This window comes from Palaemon carinicauda, chromosome 22, assembly GCF_036898095.1.
Source record: "Palaemon carinicauda isolate YSFRI2023 chromosome 22, ASM3689809v2, whole genome shotgun sequence".
Taxonomy (NCBI): Eukaryota; Metazoa; Arthropoda; class Malacostraca; order Decapoda; family Palaemonidae; genus Palaemon; species Palaemon carinicauda.
In genome coordinates, this window is record NC_090746.1 from 31,730,570 (window position 1) to 31,750,569 (window position 20,000).

The 20,000-nt window shown below is 35.0% G+C and overlaps 1 protein-coding gene across 1 annotated transcript in view; it reads left to right on the forward strand.

Moving 5' to 3' along the window:
* LOC137616057 (cGMP-dependent protein kinase 1-like) overlaps window positions 1-20,000 on the forward strand; it is a 127,379-nt gene that overhangs the window by 1,252 nt on the left and 106,127 nt on the right. The window lies entirely within an intron of this gene.

Sequence of the window (20,000 nt, forward strand, 5' to 3'; positions counted from 1 at the left end):
CTGCAATTGTTGGAGGAATCAAGTTTAGAATGTGTTGTCCCTATTGCTAGGGTATGCAGCATTTTACTCCTTAAATTCAAAGGTGGGTCTTCATGCAATTACCCAAGGGTCATGTATTATAGGGCTAGGGCTGTGACACCTCCTTGATACTGCTTACAGTGGCAGTACTTCATAATTTTAGTGTCCTTTTAGGGATATAATTACACTCTTTTTAGCCTTATACTAGACCTCCTTTCCCTACTTTCTTTTATATTGCTGTCCAGTCTCCTAACTTCTATTGTGTTGCAACAATGGCTTTTTCCCTTGGTTGCTTGTGATTGCTGAATGGCCTGCTAGACCTCAGTGCTAGATCTTATGGCTCAAATTCATAAATCCAATTTGAGGAACATGTAGAACCATTTTTATTTATGAATATGCAGTCCACAGTAATATAATTTTTTATGAGAAATTTCAACCAAAATAATAATTGAAAAGCATCTGGAATTATCAAATTATGACCTGAAGATTAAATGATGGAACTGTTAGGAAATGCAGGCAAAAGCAATGTAGAATGAGCAAAGCTATGATTTTTTTAAGTATATGCTGAGTAAATTTATTTATATAGGCTCTTGGTTGTAGCTCAACAGTTACATATTCAAGGGGAGGGGTTATATTTTAAGTGACTGTTTGTCAGTTTAGCATACAGAGGAAGTATGTTAGTGTAGGGTAATTAATTAGCTTATGTACAGTATGTAGTATTTATGAATTTTGTATATGGTAAAATATATTGTTATATGGTAAGGAAAAGAGAGTAATTATTGAAATAAGAGGCACATCAATGATTCTATATGAAGGTACGAATAACACTGGATAACTAAGATAATTGAACCTTCTGTTGGGTGACTAACACACGGTGGTTGGGCAAATAGCTCCTCTATGTTTGGATTCTTCAAGACCTAACCAGCCTATGGGATTATTTATTTTTTCCTGTTAGAAAATAGTTTTAAAAACCAATCAAAATGCTACTAGCTTGGTTTAAACTAGCCTAATATATGAGTATAGGCTTTGGCTGGGAATGGTAGTCTAAGGATCATACAATACTTACTGTAGATGTCGGTTATGTCCCAAAGGGAATAAGTTGCATGAAACTTGAGGCTGTGATTCTGATTTTGATTTTTTTGTACTATCATCATTTAGAACATGATGTATATAACTCAAAAAATTATATTTATCATATGTACAGCTTATGGGGTTTGGCACCTATATTGCTTTCTTTATATTACTCTCATATTTGTTTTTGGCCTAGTTATCATAATCTACAATGACTCTAGTAATTTAATGGGATATCTTGTTCTTAATTACTTTGTAGCTTGATACTGTATATTCTCAGAAGTTTTACTAAACCTGTGACTTAATTGTGGAATGGTAGTATTGTGGTCATGGCACCAATCACCATTGAGATATTACCACTGAAGTTACAGGATCCTTAAAGGACCAACTTTTGGGCAGCTCTGCAATAGTTATCTGACTCATTGGTCTGGTTAATCTCCTCCCTATTGATAAAAGAACTGTCCTGACAGTTTCATGTTAGATCCTTTTCTAGGCACTACTAGGTTCTTTATAGTAGTTTAGTGTATGGATCATGGCTTAGGGTGGAAATCGTAGTTTATGGAGCATACAAATATATGCCTAGGATATGTCTATAAGGGAATATAGGAAGTAACCGAAACTTTAGGTTGTGTTTCAGTGCTACGAAGGGTTGTAGCTCTTGGATTTTCCTGGACCTACTCAGTCACTTTTCACATGTCCTCATTGTAGTATTTATTTGACACATTTGTACTGTCATTTCTTAAAACATAGGTAACTGTAGAAATGGTAACACATGTACAGCTTACTAGGCCTAGAGGCAAATGAAGTCCACAATGTGTCTTATTCGTAGTTGCCCTGAGTTACAATTTATTTAGAAATAAGTCATCTTGGTCTTTCTGTCTTTATAACTTTATATATGTACAGTATTGTAGAATTGTTATTACCTCCGCCAACGAAGTTGGAAGAAGATTATATTCTACCCCCTGTTTGTGTGTGTGTTTGTGAACAGCTTCCTGGCCACAATTTTAATTGTAGAGTAATGAAACTTGCAGGGCTTAACTGTTATGTAAAAAGTTGGAAATTATTAAATTTTGGAAGGTCGAGGTCACGGTCAAGCAAAATGCCCAGTTCACGTAATCAGCCATAAGTTTGGACGTCGTTGTCACAGAGACTTCAAACTTGGTTCATATTTGAGTGTATGGAAATCCGTACCAATTAATACACGTCAAGGTTGAGCAAAAGGTCGAGAAATAAGCTGCCGCGGCGAACATCTGCGCTTTACTGAGTGCCCTTCTAGTTCATCCTGCGACCAAATTGAAAGTATTAGACTGGTCAAGGTACCTACCACCTGTTGAGATACTAATAATAATGCTATGAGATCCTTTAAGGACTGACCATACTGTTTCATGTTGAATCTTTGTCAACATCTATCTTCTTTGCCTGTACAAACACTAAAAAGTCAGGTATATTCCTTAAATTTTCTTCTTTTTCCTCTCATCTTTCAACACCATGAAAATGATAGCTAATACTCTCAATTAAGTGTGAAGTATACAGTAACTCAATGGGTACTTGCTCACATAGTGAAACTAGTCAAGACTTTTTAGCTATGGGAGAAGGCCTCTCCAAAATCAAAACAGTGTTCTTTATTCTAGGATAGTGCCATAATCATACTAAGGTCTTTTGCAATTTTGAGTTAGAGTTCTCTTGCTTGAAGGTACACCAAGGCATACTTTTCTGTGAGTTTACTCTTCCTCAAATTTTTTCTATTATTACGCAAGCTTCATATGAGAGCCATGGTAGCAAGGTGGTTTATCAATAACTTGACTTTTATGTCTTTATCTTTAACTTTGCGTTGGTCTTTATTTTCAAAACCATCACTGCAGTATTGTTCTTTTCTCTTTATACTGTACAATATTTTATTATTATTATTACCAACTAAGCTACAAACCTAGTTAGAAAAGGAGGATGCTATAAGCCCAAGGGTATCAACAGGGAAAAATAGCTCAGTGAGGAAAGGAAATAAAGAAGTAGACTACATGAGAAGTAATGAATAATTATTGTGAAATATTTTAAGATCGGTAACAATATTAAAGTAAGTCTGTCTTATATAATCTATGAAGAGAGACTTGTCAGCCTGTTCAACATAAAAACATTCGTTGCAAGTTTGAACTTTTGAAGAATCACCGATTCAACAGCCGTATTAGGAAGATGCTTCCACAATCTGGTCACAGCTGGAATAGAACTTCAAGTATACTGTGTAGTATTGAGCCTGATGGAGACAGCATGACTGTTAGAATTAGCTGTATACCTAGTACTATGTACTGGATGGTACAGTCTGGGAAGATCCGAATGCAAAGGATAGTCAGGACTATGAAAAATCTTATGCTTAGCATTGTTAATGTTATTTTTCTTTTAGTGTTAATTCTTAGCCTGTAATTAAGATGATTATAATAAAGGAGAGGCGATGAAGGAAAACATCTTTTTTTGGGGGGGAGGTACTGTGTGGTTCCCAAGAACTTTACTTTAATGGCTAGAACAGGAAATTCAATACATGATATACCAAAGAAATGTTGTCTTCCCTACTTTATATCAACATACAGTATAAGGGAAACTCCCTGATTCAGGTTCTATTTAACCCTACCTAGCAACCCCAATGTTAAATTTGTCCGCTAACTGAGGACACATCACCCACTAGAAACTGTTACTAGCACTAAAGATAATGCTTATCCGAGCCTTTTTTTTTTTTCTCACCCAGCAGCCATCTTTTCAATCCAGTAGAATATTTGAGTTATGTCCGACTTCCTTTTATGAGGCCAGAGGGGTGGGAAGGTATTGAGAAATACACTAACAAGTTAAGCAAATCACCCCATGAGAGAAAATTCTTGGAGAAGGCATGCTTTTGATCGTTATGGCATCTGGTGGAGGATCCCTTTATTCAGACCAATTTCTCCCTTTGGTGCTATGGTAGTGCTGAGCACCATACATATATGTTGAGCCATTCGAATTAGTTTCAGGTAGTGTCTTATCAACATCCTGTGCTCAGACCTGAACTTAAAGCTGTGAATATCATACAATTGCTTGTTAAAGAAGAAATATCTCACATCATCGTTTTCATGGATAGAGAGTGGGTTGGTCTTTTTGATGAGGTAGGTTATGAGACGTGGATTTTCCCTCTAGAAGAAGACTTGTTTGGTCAGGGTATTTTGAAACATATACCTTTACTTATAATGTGGATCTCTGCAAATACTGAATGCTTGCAGGGTAGACACCAGACTGAGGTCACCCTAACTAGCATGTAAAGCTGAGCTACAAAGAAGGTCCCTCCTCATGAGAGGCTTTTCATTCTTAGCCAACAAGAGAAAACCCTGGTTCAGTATCAGGAACTGGCCAGGAGCAAGGGTGAGGAACTCCCATTCGCTGCAGAATCCTGCAAGTTACAGTGACTCCTCCCAAGGCTAAGGCTATTGAAATTACAGCCATTTGAATTAGCTATTTTAGAGTGCTAAGGAATTATCTGATTGGCCATAAGTAAAGCACGCAATCTAGTGACCAGGACACTGAAGGAGTACAGTAGTACCAACAGTCATTGCAAAGTGAACAACTGAGTTTTTTGTGAAACATGTCTGAATCTAATTCACATGAAAAGCTCACTTAAGGAGTTTTGTAGTGTCTTGGAGATTTATAGTACAGGTCCAGGCCCTTTGGTGTAGTGATTGGTGGATGGCTCCACCAAGAGAAGATCCATAGTTATTGAAAACAGTGGAGGTAACACTTGTCCTGAAGGCAACCATAACAATAAGTGATAATAATCTAATTCATGCTAAATGAGAGCTAGTAAATGGCTGTAATACACGATAGAACATTCTTTACTAAATCGTTTATTGCTAAAACAAAATAAGTGACCAAATAGCAGTGCCTGTATAAACACTATCACCAAGCTCTAGAATTTTGTAAATAATTAATTAGGACATTTAACTGTACTCAACTAGAAATTGAAGTAAAAATCTTGAAATTTGTCAATTATGAGAAAACAAGATATTTTGCTTGTGCATTGACTGAAGAAAAGGTAGTTGCTGGGTGAGAAACAAATGCTGTGGTAAGCATAGTCAATTTGCAGACAAATTCAATATTTGGGATGCTGTGACAAATTCACTAGAGCCTGAACCCATGGGTTTCCCTTATAGACACTAAATCTCGGCCTTGTATGTTACTGCCCCTAAGGCAGGGAAGACAATATTTCTTAGTATGTTATGTCGTATTGGATACCTGTAAATGAAAGTCCTTGGGAATCACACAGACGACTAACCCTGCAAATGATAATACAGTAACAAAAAAGTAAAATATTTTAATGATGATGGTAAGGAAAATGCATAATAATGTTGATATTGATAATTATAATAATGATAATCATTATCATCAAATACTGAAGTTAAATTGGGGAAACATTAGAAGTTCAAACTTACTGCAGTTACTTATTTGTTAAGGTTGACATCAGTATCTAGTTTATCGGTAACTACAGTACTGTGATCTATTTGATAATGTTATTTATCTTAGAAAATCAGTTTTTTATATATTTTTATATACAGTATACAGTATTTTTATATATGTTTCTTTTCTCTACTGAAGCGGTTTTCCTATTGTGGCTCTAAGGCTTCTAGCATTTAGCTTTATTCCAATGCATATTTAAACCTTATATCCTTTAAATGGAGAATATGTTTCCAACAGGAGCTAGAAGGACTGTTGAAATTGCTAACAAGGTAGTTAATGACAGGTGGTGAGTATGAGTAAAAAGCCTCTCCCCCACATGTCGGCAGAGTGGCTTTTTTTTTTAGCTGTCACCTGTACTGGTATACAGTTGTGCCCTTGTCCCAACTTTTCATCTTTCTTTTTATTACAGGATGTGAATGCTGTTTGTTGATTGGGATGGGAAAAGAGAGTACAGTACAGTAGACAAGTCTCTCTTACTTAGTCACCCGTTCTAAGGAGTAGAAAGATGTTTCCTTTATTTTGTGCTTGGCTGTTCGGCCAAAATCTAGAACCCATTAGTGCACGGCCCTCAGCTTGAGACCTTCTCCGTCTCCATTTACATGAGGCATCATGTGGTGATCATGAGATTATTTTGCGTCTCATAAGGGCTTTGCGGTGCTCTCGGAAGAGAACCTGATGCCTCAGGCCTGAGTTTCAGCAACTCTTCCTTATCACTGGGAAGACTAAGAAAGAGATGTCGGGGTACACAGCCTTTTTTTTTTTGCCTTCATGAGATGATCCATATAGCATAAGCATCAACTACTGATGACCAGAGTTCATGAAGTCAGGGTTATAGTCTCCATTTTAGGCTTCAAGAGGAATCTTTCAGTTGGCCAGGTGTTGAAGGGTGGAATTTGGAAATGCCAGACCACCTTCACGGCCTTTTACCTATGGGAGTACATATACCCCAAAATCCCTTGACACTGTTGTGGCTGCTCAGGGAGTTTTTTAGCCAGTCCAGCTCTCACTCGGGGCAGGAAGCATCTTGTCTTGGTAACGTATAGATGTAAGTCTCGAGTGAAAGGTTGAATGGCTGGTTCTTTTCTTTTTCTTCATTTTACTGCCCCCAAGTTGTCAAAAGCATTATAAGCTGCATCGGCCTTAATGCTGGTAAGCTACACATCTGAGCACCATTCTTTAGATTGAAAGGAGTATCTCCATCATTCTCACTAAAGGGGAGAGGTTGGTGGAATTTATACCAACCAATTGATCATCATACGTTAGGTATATTATTCTATACTGATACCGGTATCTTCTTCTGGGAAGGGATCCCTCATTTGACCACATATCAATCATCTTGGAGAGGCCAGGCCCTATCCTTATGACAGACAGATAAGAGGTTGCTGTAGTCATCTTTGCTCTCGTATGGGACCAATTAGATTGACACTTAGTGGGGCAAAAAAAACAAAAAACCCGGATTTTTTCTATTTTGACTTCCAACCCACCAATCATGACGAAGGGTTTGTATATGCATAGGCACAAATAACTTATTTTAAAAGTGATTACCAGTGGCACAGTAATGCCTCACAATACAAAATTAATTGGTTCCAGAGTGGCCTTAGTGCATTATGAATTGCCATTTACATGTAAATCGCCTAATTCATTCCAAGCCCTAAAAAACACCACATTAAATTTTATGATAAGGCTAAACTGTACTAAACACAAGGAAATACAACCATTTGGATCAATCAATACATAACCTAACCATTGATAACCTGTAAATAAAATGTATGATTAAAACAAACAGTACAGTAATGCAATAATAAATGGGAAATACAGTAACAAAAATGTGGAACCTTATTTTTGGAGCAAAGCAATGTCCAAAAGCAAAGTGGCGGGGCTGCAGAGACCAATGACAAATGTCAAAAAACATTAACAAGTGGCAGAAAACCTAACACTTAACTTTACGAACCTTAGTAATAAATGGCAGAAAACATTAACATTTCATTTTAGGAAACACATTAACAAATGGCATAAGATAATAACAGTTAACTTTATGATACACGTAATTTTTTTTTTTTTTTTTTTTTGGCCTGTTTCTAATTTTGTATTTTTTTTACTTAACGTTTTGTGTTTTCTAAATTTAATAATACTGTACTCTTCATCCTTTCCACTTCTTTTTTTTTTGTGACGGGATCACTTTGAGCTTTCTCCTGTCCTACTAGTATCGAAGGCCTCTCCAAGGAAGCTTGTTTCTGCTTGCTTCTTAAAATGTTCCTGAAATGACTCGGGCAAATGTCATTACACTGCTCAAGAATACTACCTGTGTAAAACATTTCTGGGTGTCTATTCTACTTGAGCTGCCATTTTATGGTAATCAGCTAGACCCTTAATTTCTGCCATTGTTAGAGGGTCATCCTCCTCCTTGCCGTTAGAGAACTGTTCCTGTGAATGACGTTCAGATGCATGAACTCCAACTCTAACACAACACAATACAGTTCAGTAACTAAAAGCATGAAAGTGAAATCACCAATACGAATTCAATGTAAACGAAAGCGCTGCTGAAACGAAATGATCAAGGTATGCCGCTACATAGATGCTGACCAATAGGAGAGTAGGATCTTATTGGTGGTAACTAGCATCTGAGTAGTGAGATAACCAATGGGAGCGCAGGAGAATGGTGGCGAGTTTATGGCTGGCGGCCCACAAATTCTAAAATTAGTCTCGCTGGCGGCCGGGCTGTGGTATCGTACCTCATTTCATAGCATGAAAAATTTTTTGCAATACGCGTCGGAAAAATCTTCATCTCTCGTTTTGCAGCATGAAATTTTCGTATGCAGAAGCTTTCGTATTAAGGGGTATCACTATTTTTCTTTACTATGTTATACAAACCTAAGTGCTTCAAAGGTAAACTTTCCACCCCAACAACCTCTCTCAGACCTGAGCCAAAGGTCATAGTGACAAACTTTGCGTTCACCACCTGTCATTAACTACTGTGTTAATGATTTCAACGGCCATTCCAGATCGCAGATAGATTCCCTATTTAATGGGCTTAGGTTTGTATAGCTAAGGAAAATACAAATTACTTTTAGGATTTTTTATTTGTCAACTAGCAGTTGTACCTTGGCTAGTAATGATAACGATAATACCTAGGGACCATACAACTTTTGTTTAGGCCACCCATCTATCATCCTTACCATGATTTATATTTCTGTCATTATTTCATTAATTCACAGTACTGTATAATCATTCATGAGTATACATATACTGGAAGTTATGTTCTAATTCTTATATTTCTGGTGGTTTATTCCTAGATAAATTACTGTAGTTTTATATTCTTCATTGTGTTTTACATAAACATGTTCTCTGGTAGATAATGACACTCGGGATGAGTGTGATTATGCCATCATCATAATGAAAAATTTGTTAGCTCTTCATTTTATTCAATTAGATGATAAATTTATTCTCGACTTCTTTTCTTCCTGAACTCCTTTTAGGTGTAGGTTTCCATTTATTTTCTATTGCCATGATCACATTTGCCTTCTTGGAAATTTGTCCTATCACTTCTACTGTATATTTGCTTCTTTTCTGACCAACTCATTTTAACTCATCTTACCATAAAGTTCAAACCATCCCAATTTTTTTATTTCAGGACAGATATGTCCTGTATAAACTATTAACAACGTCAAAAACAGATATGTCATGTATAAACTATAAAAAGACTCATGTCAGCCTGGTCAACATAAAAACATTTGCTCCATCTTTGAACTTTTGAAGTTCTACTGATTCAACTACCTGATTAGGAAGATCATCCCACAACTTGGTCACAGCTGGAATAAAACTTCTAGAATACTGTGTAGTATTGAGCCTCATGATGGAGAAGGCCTGGCTATTAGAATTAGCTGCCTGCCTAGTACTACGAACAGGATAGAGTTGTCCAGGGAGATCTGAATGTAAAGGATGGTCAGAGTAAATGAAAAATCTTATGCAACATGCATAATGAACTAATTGAACGACGGTGACAAAGATTAATATCTAGATCAGGGATAAGAAATTTAATAGACGGTAAGTTTCTGTCCAACAAATTAAGATGAGAATCTGCAGCTGAACACCAGACAGGAGAACAATACTCAAAACAAGGTAGAATAAAAGAATTAAAACACTTCTTCAGAATAGATTGATCAACGAAAATCTTGTAAGACTTTCCCAATAAGCCAATTTTTTGTGCAATTGAAGAAGACACAGACCTAATGTGTTTCTGAGAAGTAAATTTGCTGTTGAGAATCACACCTAAAATCTTAAGAGAGTCATACAAATTTAAAGAAATATCAATGTTGAGATCCGGATGTTGAAGAGCCACCGTCCTTGACCTATTTAAAATCATACTTTGAGTTTTGTTAGGATTCAACTTCATACCCCATAATTTGTACCCGGCACTAATTTTAGCTAAATCTCTATTCAGGGATTCATCAACTCCAGATCTACATTCAGGGGATGGAATTGATGCAAAGAGAGTAGCATCATCTGCATATGCAACAAGCTTGTTTTCTAGGCCAAACATGTCATGTGTATATAGTATGAAAAGAAATGGGCCAAGAACACTACCCTGTGGAACACCGGATATCACATTCCTATACTCACTATGGTGCCCATCAACAACAACTCTTTGAGGTCTATTACTTAAAAAATCAATAATAATGCTAAGAAACGACCCACCCTCTCCCAGCTGTTTGAGTTTGAAAACAAGGGTCTCATGATTAACACGGTCAAAGGCAGCACTAAAATCAAGGCCAATCATACAAAATTCCTAAACACAATTAAGGGATTTCTTTACAGCATTGGAGATTGTAAGAAGGGCATCAAATGCTCCAAGGCCTTTACGAAAACAAAATTGCAAACTAGGGAGTAGATATATAATTTCCTCTCTTAAGACAGGCCTCAAGTGCTTCATATTATTGTTAGTGCATAGAACACCCTATTTCAAGTGGTGTAAGGGTAGAATGATTTCATCTACTGACACCTTAAATATCACCCATAAAGGGACAATGATAATGCCCTAGCTATCAGAACAATGATCTAGAGACTGTATATATATATATATATATATATATATATATATATATATATATATATATATATATATACAGTATATATATATATATATATATATATATATATATAGCCTCTTCTCCACCCATACTATGACCAGGGAGAGTCAGACGGTGGCTGCTGATGCATCAGCAGGTAGACCTATAGGCTCCCCCCCCCCCCTCCTTAGCTCACATGGTTGGAGCTTGAGAGGGACTCTATCCCCAATCTGTCAAATGTCAGACAGGGACATTTTTAGTAGGCCACCTCAGCCCTAAGGAATATTATTAAGCTTCTGCTCTCAGGTATTCTAAGAACACATCAATGCTAACTAGTCTGTGTGTCTCTTATGTATTGCAGATGCAGTAGTAGTAATAAAGACGTGTTATAAAGATGTTCATTTATGAATGCTACCGTTCTTTTCTGCTTGCCACTAAAGTACGTTGTTTGCTTCTTTGCTGAAGACACACTGGGTTAGACTTTAACCAGTAACATTGTAAATATCAGAGATGTGATCAGAGCCTATGTATTTGATATTGAAGAGTTTGATAATTGAAGTACATTGGCGTTAACTACCTTAACTTGCGGTGAGACCATGATATCAGTGGAGTAGTTACATATCTCCGTTTTATGAATAACCTGTCCCTTGATGAAGTTGCAAGGTTAACCCAGTGAAGGTGTAATTCCCTATTCCACTATTTAGTTTGAAAGATATTCAAATTGTTTATGAATCATGCCATACTTTCGGTCGTATAGTTGTTTCATGGTAAAGTTTATGTTGCAACTAAGGAATTCCTTTACTGCCCTTTGTTCTTCCTATGATCTTCCTGGTGTTGAGTTTTGGAAAACGTAGAGGTGCATGGTGTTGCATATAGGAGACGTACCTTTACGTTTTTAATGTATTTTCTAAGTTTGGTTATCCCTTTGCTGTACACCAAATTGCTTGATACAGGGACAACAACCCTTCTTGAACATAGGCCTACTCCATTACAGGGACAACAACCCTTCTTGAACATAGGCCTACTCCATTACAGGGACAACAACCCTTCTTGAACATAGGCCTACTCCATTAAGTTTCACCTACATTGCTACTCATGGCACTTGCAGTAAGAAAAGAAGCGTTAAGCATGTCACAATCCTCATACTGTTGAAAATGACAGCAGCAGAATACATGATGACAGCTAAGAAGCCATTCAAGGAATTTTTCATTAACATTCAGTTCCCTGCTAGAAGAGGTGGAATGTAATTATCTCTAGTAAATTATTGAGGAAGATTGAATACAATGAAGCAAATTCTCATAATAAACTATTATTTGATTACCTACTAAATATTCATATACAGTGCAGTATATTGTACAGTATATACCGTACCTCCCCACCTTTTAAAATCTAGTGAGGTCTGAAGCGAGTGACTTGAATTACAAACATTGGCACTCGGCTCTTATTACTGTGAAAGAAAAGTAGATTTAACAGGTTGTGGAAATGTTTTGCACAGTAGTTAAAGCTTTCACTTTTTTATGTAGATTTGGAATCTTAAGTGTTCTTGCTCACCAACATAAGTGGGAGATATGAAAGTGTGTTTTAATTTGGTGTTGTGTTTAAACTGAAAGAAATTTAATGTTACCTTCACTCTGAAAAATTGTTCGTTCACGGGAGGAGTTGTTAGTAATAGTGAATGTGCAGGAAAACGGTGAAAAAAGAGAGAAGGCAGTGACAAATTTCATTTCACATATGACCCGGTTTTGGGAGAACTTTGATATGAAAACGTTAAGAGATGATGTTGACTCTATTTTATATGAAAATTGATACAATGAAACGCTCATGCATATTAATCTTTTCGCTTAGAATATGTGATATATTTTTCCGGAAGGTTATGTCACGTTTTATTTCTCTTCGGATAAATTTCTTTTTCTTCCCGTGCGAGTTGTTTACGCATGAGGTATTATCACCCATTCTTGTTAGATTTGCCTTCTGTGACACCTCTTTCATAAAGAAAAAAAAAACGCTCTTGTATGTCTTTATCCCTCCGGCAATCGTGTTGTAACGGAACCAATATTCAAAGGAAATTATTTTTATAGCTGATGGATGGTATTGGCATTAATGTCAAAAGTTTTTTTTTTTTGGATATATAATTTTTGCTAGGATAATTTAAACTACTGTAATCCCTTCCCTTTCTAATTTTGATGTGCCTATCTTTAGACGTTTGCTCTCCAAGTCATATATAATTTTTCTTGTTTAAAGGTTTGATTTTGTCTTTTAGGGAAATGCTGTTGGCGTCGTTATTGTGTTTTTCTCTCAAACTTGAGAGAGAGAGAGAGAGAGAGAGAGAGAGAGAGAGAGAGAGAGAGAGAGAGAGAGAGATTTTCTAGATATACCGACTCAGTGCTTGGGCACATTGTGTAGTACACGATGCTTGGCATGCTATGCTTCCAAGTAGCTTCTCTTAAGTAACTTGTTTGATGAACCAGTTATTTTTTTTTCTAGACAGAAGATGCCTGCAACTGTCACCGATACAAGTTATACCTACGAAAAGTATGCGTCACGAATTTAAAAAAAAAAAAAAAAAAATTCGGAGCAGTGAAAATGCTAAAATCAGATTTTTTATGTAGGAAGTATATCATGAGATTATTTGTACACTGCTGCCTTGCTTTTTTGTCGATGGGTCAGGAGGTTAAATATAACATTCGGAATAGATAGTGTTCCTAACTCCATCTTTGGAATTTATTTGTTTTATGTTGCAAATATTCGTTCACCTATTGACGATGACTTTTGATTTTGTGAGTATATACATATATTTTTCCCATTAACCATTATTGTTATACAATCCCACACATGGCGTCGCCCCCTCTAAGATCTAGAGCATTTAACGTTAGTGCCAGTTGTAGAAATCTCTGCCAGGACTCAGTTGGCACTATAAGAAGAAAAGTTGGCAGTGATAGTGTTAAGCTCAGAATGTACCACTGTCATCTTTGTATGCATCAAATCTGTCCTAGAATTGTTCTGTTTTAAATTCGCCATTGTTTTCAGTTTCTTTGTTCTTTTTTCCTTCATTGCGACCATCGTTGATTTTTATTATTAGGAGATTGTTACCTATTACGTTGTTTTGTGTTTTTATTTGTTATTAGAAAGGATACTTTTCCCTTAGTAGATAGGTTGTGCAACAAATTTTCTCATGCTAATGTGTTCATTCCTCCCAACCGATAAGATTTAGAAAGTAATTAATTGCTATTTTAAAGGACCCGTAATAAACTTCAAATCTTAGCTCTCGTATAGTGTCACATAGTATGTATGTGTTGTGAGAAAGACGGATTGTCACGATTTTTTTTCACATTTTAACGTTTGATGGTATTTTTTTAGGAGAAAACTATTGAATAGTTTGCAGTTTTTTAAATGTAAACATATGGAATTTGAATTAAAAGTGTACGAAAATGAGTAGTCGGTAGTTTGTTTTGTAAGAATTTTCTGCAACAATAATTGAGACGTCGGATTTGCCATCTTGCATAGGCTTTATTTTAGCTGAAAATTATCACTGGAGACAGTATTCTTAACTCGTTTTGCAGTGGTGCAATGTATTGATCATCTCTTTGATGACACAGTGCATAGTTTCAAATGTCGCAGTGTTTCCTCTTTTGATTATATATCCTGTCAATAAAATTTCGATATCTTTCTGGAATCATGGTGCCTTTGAATATATTGATATTCGTAAAGTTTAAAAATTTGATGGAGTGGCTCTTTAAAGGGCATTACTCCTTGTTTTTATTTTTTATTTATCTGTTTACGAAATGTTTATGAATAGTTTTAAATTTATTTTTCTTTTGATTTTAACTGCTTTTCTATACCAGTCTAAGCTGTATAGCTTTCTAGACTAGTTGATGGTCCGTTTGGCTTGTCTAATTGAACCCGTACACATTATGAATAATAAGAACAATTTATACGCTCTAAAATGTCATTCAGAACAAGATATCCTTGTTATGATTATTAGAGGGACTGTTATGATAGTTAAATGTACCGAGTTCAGTAAAAAATGATTGCAATTTTGTTTTGTTATACAGTTAGAAATTGGGATCTTCTCCAGCATAATGGTTAGGTTGCTAGGATTTTACTTCCTCTGGAGTGAAAAAAATGGTTATCATTGACTTAGCATTTCAGAAAGAACAGTAAATGTTTAAAGTGTCATGAAGCTCCTGTTCTTTGACCTTGGTGTTGGTTAACAGATGCCACTCTTTAGTTAATGGTAGGATGTATTGGATCCAATTGTTCTTTTTTACCTGTGAAAAAGACATGTTTTTGTTAACTATATACCGTAAAACTAGTCACCTTGCTGATGAAGACAGCACAAAACTAGGGAAGAAAACAACGAATTACAAGAGAGAAGTGCCAAGACTTGTTTCTTTTAGGACCGGGGAAGAAGACTGAATTTTGAGAATTACAATTGCATACATGGGGTTAGGTAGGTTGATAGGCAGGAACATTATCAAAAGATCTTTTAATAGTTAGACTGACTTTTTCAAGTGAAATTTGATGTTTTCATGGTCTATATATATATATATATATATATATATATGTATATATATATATATATATATATATATATATATATATATATATGTATATATATATATATATATATATATATATATATATACATATATATATATATATATATATATATATATATATATATCCGGTGTTTCACAGGGTAGTGTTCTTGGCCCATTACTTTTCATACTATATACACATGGCATGTAGTTTGGCCTAGAAAACAAGCTTGTTGCATATGCAGATGATGCTACTCTCTTTGCATCAATTCCATCCCCTGAATGTAGATCTAGGTTTGGTGAATCTCTTAATAGAGATCTAGCTAAAATTAGTGCATGGTGGTATGAAGTTGAATCCTAACAAAACTCAAAGTATGATTGTAAGTAGGTCAAGGACGGTGGCTCCTCAACATCCGGATCTCATTGTTGATAATATTTCTTTAAATTTGTATGACTATCTTAAAATTTTAGGTGCGATTCTCTAACGCAAATTTGCTTTTGAGAAACACATTAGGTCTGTGTCTTCTTCAATTGCAAAAAAAAATTGGCCTATTGAGAAAGTCTTACAGGATTTTCGGTGATGAATCTATTCTGAAGAAGTGTTTTAAGTCTTTCATTCTACCTTGTTTTGAGTATTGTTCTCTTGTCTGGTGTTCAGCTGCTGATTCTCATCTTAATTTGTTGGACAGAAACTTACGGTCTATTAAATTTCTTTTCCTGATCTAGATATTAATCTTTGTCACCGTCGTTCAATTAGTTCATTATGCATGTTGCATAAGATTTTTCATAACTCTGACCATCCTTTACATTCAGATCTCCCGGGACATTTCTATCCTGTTCGTAATACTAGACAGGCAGTTAATTCTAATAGTCAGGCCTTCTCTATCATGAGGCTCAATACTAAACAGTATTTTAGAAGTTTTATTCCAGTTGTGACCAAGTTGTGGAATGATCTTCCTAATTGGGTAGTTAAATCAGTAGAACGTCAAAAGTTCAAAGTTGCAGCAAATGTTTTTATGTTGACCAGGCTTACATGAGTCTTTTTATAGTTTATATATGACATATCTGTTTTGACATTAATAGTTTATATATGTTTTGATGTTGTTACTGTTTTTAGAATGATTTATTGTTAATTTTTTCTCATCATTTATTTATTTCCTTATTTCCTTTCCTCACGTGGCTATTTTTCTCTTTTGGAGCCCTTGGGCTTATAGCATCTTGCTTTTCCAACAAGGGTTGTAGCTTGGCTAGTAATAATATATACACACACACACACACACATATATATATATATATATATATATATATATATATATATATATCAAATAAGCAATATATTTTTGATACACTAATATCTGGATTCTTTTAACGAAATCGGGATCAGAGTCCAGGCGAAATCACACAAAGACAAAAGTTTCTGACCGGCTGGGAGTCGAACCTTGGTCCATTAAACTTATATGTACAGCGACACCACTTGGCCACGAAGAAAGTGGTATGTCACTGGACATACAAGTTTCTTGGACCAGGGTTCGACTCCCGGTTGGTCAGAAGCCATTGTCTTTGTGTGATTTCGCCTGGGGCTCTGATCCCGAGGTCGTTAAGAGAATCCAGACATTAATGTATAAAAGATATATGGCTTATTTGAATATGAAAAACACGTCTAAATGTGCAAAATTTATCATATATATATATATATATATATATATATATATATATATATATATATATATATACTGTATATATATACACTTATATACACAACTGGGAAAAAAAACTTATACTAATTCATTAAAAGGAAAACACAAGAGACTTGGAAAAATACCACCCTATAAGTTTACTTTCCTTAATATATAAAATATTCACAAAGATTATATTATGCCGAATAGAAAGACAACTAGACTTTAATCAATCAAGAGCGCAGGCAGGCTTTAGAAACGGGCATTTAACAACTGACCATGAACATGTAATTAACCAGCTAATGGAAAAATAAACATAGTATGACAAACCACTATATAGACTATGTGAAACCTTTTGATTCAGTGAAAACCTCAGCAGTAATGATAGACTTTCAAAATCAAGGAGTCAGTTTTGTTTAAACCTGGCGAGGATGGGGCCACAGTTGTAGTCCAGTTTTATATTCGAATATACAAGAAAAACTCTTTAAGATGTTTCTTGAATAGATGGGTTAAATAGGTGTCCCAAGTTTTACTTAGCAATATATAAGAGAGGGCAAGCTAGAAAAGGAACCTTCAAGGTTTGTCTTGCTTTATGTATTATATTCCTCTAAATTTTCACCTTGTTTTAGTAGTTATCTGATTGCAGTACGAGTAATTATAAAGACACGTCACATGAGCAAAAATCTGCTCTCAGCCTTACATTCAGTACAAATGGATTCAGGACTGTAAATATAAAGTTGTAGGGAAGTGAATAATTACATGAAATTTATGTAGTATTTAGTAGGTATGTGACTTGATAAAGTGTACTAGCCTCCAAGAAATCAGTAATTGATAGAAAGTAATGAAGAAAATAGTTCAGGCAGTCATCACTAGTATTATTTTATTGGTCAGAGGAATATTACGAAGATTGAATAAACGAAAATGCTTGTTGCTCCTCAGAAAGATGCAACATCACTCTGTACCTTTTAAACATCAATAAAAACGCAAGTTTTTTACTGTGTTTTCCTTACTAGAAATAAAAGAGAGATATATGAGCCCACACTCTTGAGTCGTCGTATGCGTGGAAGGGAGGCTTGCCGGTCAGGGAAAGCGGTGTTCTTGTTGACCCTTGCGTTTGAAAGTTGCGATGTCACTGTCACTGTCCCTGTCCGGTTTCTTTGCTGTTACATTTGTCATCGAGACAGTGTTAAATGTACCTAGACTAAACATTTTCATTAAATGAATAAAAAATATTCATTGCACAGTGTTGTCTGCAATCTTTTGCGTGTGTTAAGTGCTTTATTTATTTTTCTGTGGATTCAGGAGTAAACATTTTTTCAATAAAATATATTCTAGATATTGAGTTATAAGCAAATTTCTTGTATCAGCAGTGTTATAAAATTCTGGATTCTTTCTATTTTTATTGTGCTGATAAGCTAAATGACTTGACATTTTATTTATATGAAATATTCTTGTCGGATGTTGAGTTTTGTGCATATTTGTCTCCACGCAGTTATGCTGCTCTCGGCCATAAACAATCATGACAATCATTTTCTAAGTACAGTGAAGCTAAAGAGTATTTTTTGTAATACAAATACAGAAATTCCTGTTTAGTGTAAGTACTTGTTGATGGATGTGTTCTAGAGATCCCAACAGGTTTTCCAAAAAGTTTTACGCATAATTTTTAATATCAAATTTCTGTTTTTAGAAGATCTGTGTCACCAGACTCATGACAAATGGATAAGCAAGCCTTTCTTGTATTTAGAAAGCACAGATAAGGCGGGTGGCCAATGTCATTTTGAGACTTGGGTTACTAAAGACGCGAAGATATCCTTTGTTTTTGTACTGTAATGACCTGCATGCTTACATTATATATATATATATATATATATATATATATATATATATATATATATACATACATATATATATATATATATATATATATATATATGTGTGTGTGTGTGTGTGTGTGTTTATGTTTGTAAGTATACATTCAAATATCGAGCCTCAAATACATTTTTTCACCGAATTCACTTTACCTTGGAAATAAATATCCAAAGGGAAATATTATTTTATAAGTTATTCTACCCCAGCCAGTATTAGAATTTGTACCCCAATAAAAACAGAACTAAAGAACTAAACAGTAGTTGTAGTCCGTTAGGTTTCACTTGTTCAGTCCTAGTATATATCTAGTGTACTTCCGAATCAGGGGTTCCCATCCTGGCTCGGGTAGAAGAGCTTGCCATAAAAATAATTTTTCCTTTGGGCACTATTCCCAAGATAGAGTGAATGTACTGTCAAAAACTATTTGGGGCTCAATATTTCAATACATGATAAAACTGCGCTTCTGTTTTTTTTTAATATACTTTAATCATACCCTTATACCCTGAAACTTTTTAGACCTTTTATACTATCATATATATATATATATATATATATATATATATATATATATATATATATATATATATATATATATGTATGTATGTATGGAGGTTTTTATTTTGTTAATGGGGGGAATAGGTCTTTTAATAGTATTTCATTAACACATCTATTATAATGTTGATTATAGGTTAATTTATTTTAGTTTTCATCACATTCTCTGCATTATGTAACGAGTCCTTTAGTTGTTAGTTTTTTTCATCACTTGTGAATTGCAATGTTGACCTCGGAAATTAGATTCTTTTGGTAAATAAAATGTTAGATTTAAACGACATTTTAGACAGCCTTTTCTTTTGATATCAGGTGTTGCTGAGATGATTATAATAATAATAATAAGTGATAATGATATAATTTCATTGGTGTTTTATCTTTTTATCTTAACATCATTAAGTGGATGTTCTCAATATAAAGATTAATGGGTCTGTTTTTCTTTCTATTACTATGATCGTCATAATGAACTTCAGATACTTGTTTGTCCAACCCTTTTGTTTCTTGCATATACTCCTTAGCTGTCTTCCTTTTTGCAGTGCGTTAAAGTATCATATTACCGCTTGAAAGAGTAAATCCTTTTCACGTTGCCTGGCCGAGTTCCACGTTCACACTTTTGTTACTGAGGAATACTGAGGATACTGTATACCTCGTTGCATTTGTCCCTCTTCCTCCTCATCGCCATTATATTGACTTTTTTTATTCTTAATTTCAGGAATCGTTGAATTTTTCAGGGTACAGTACGGACAATA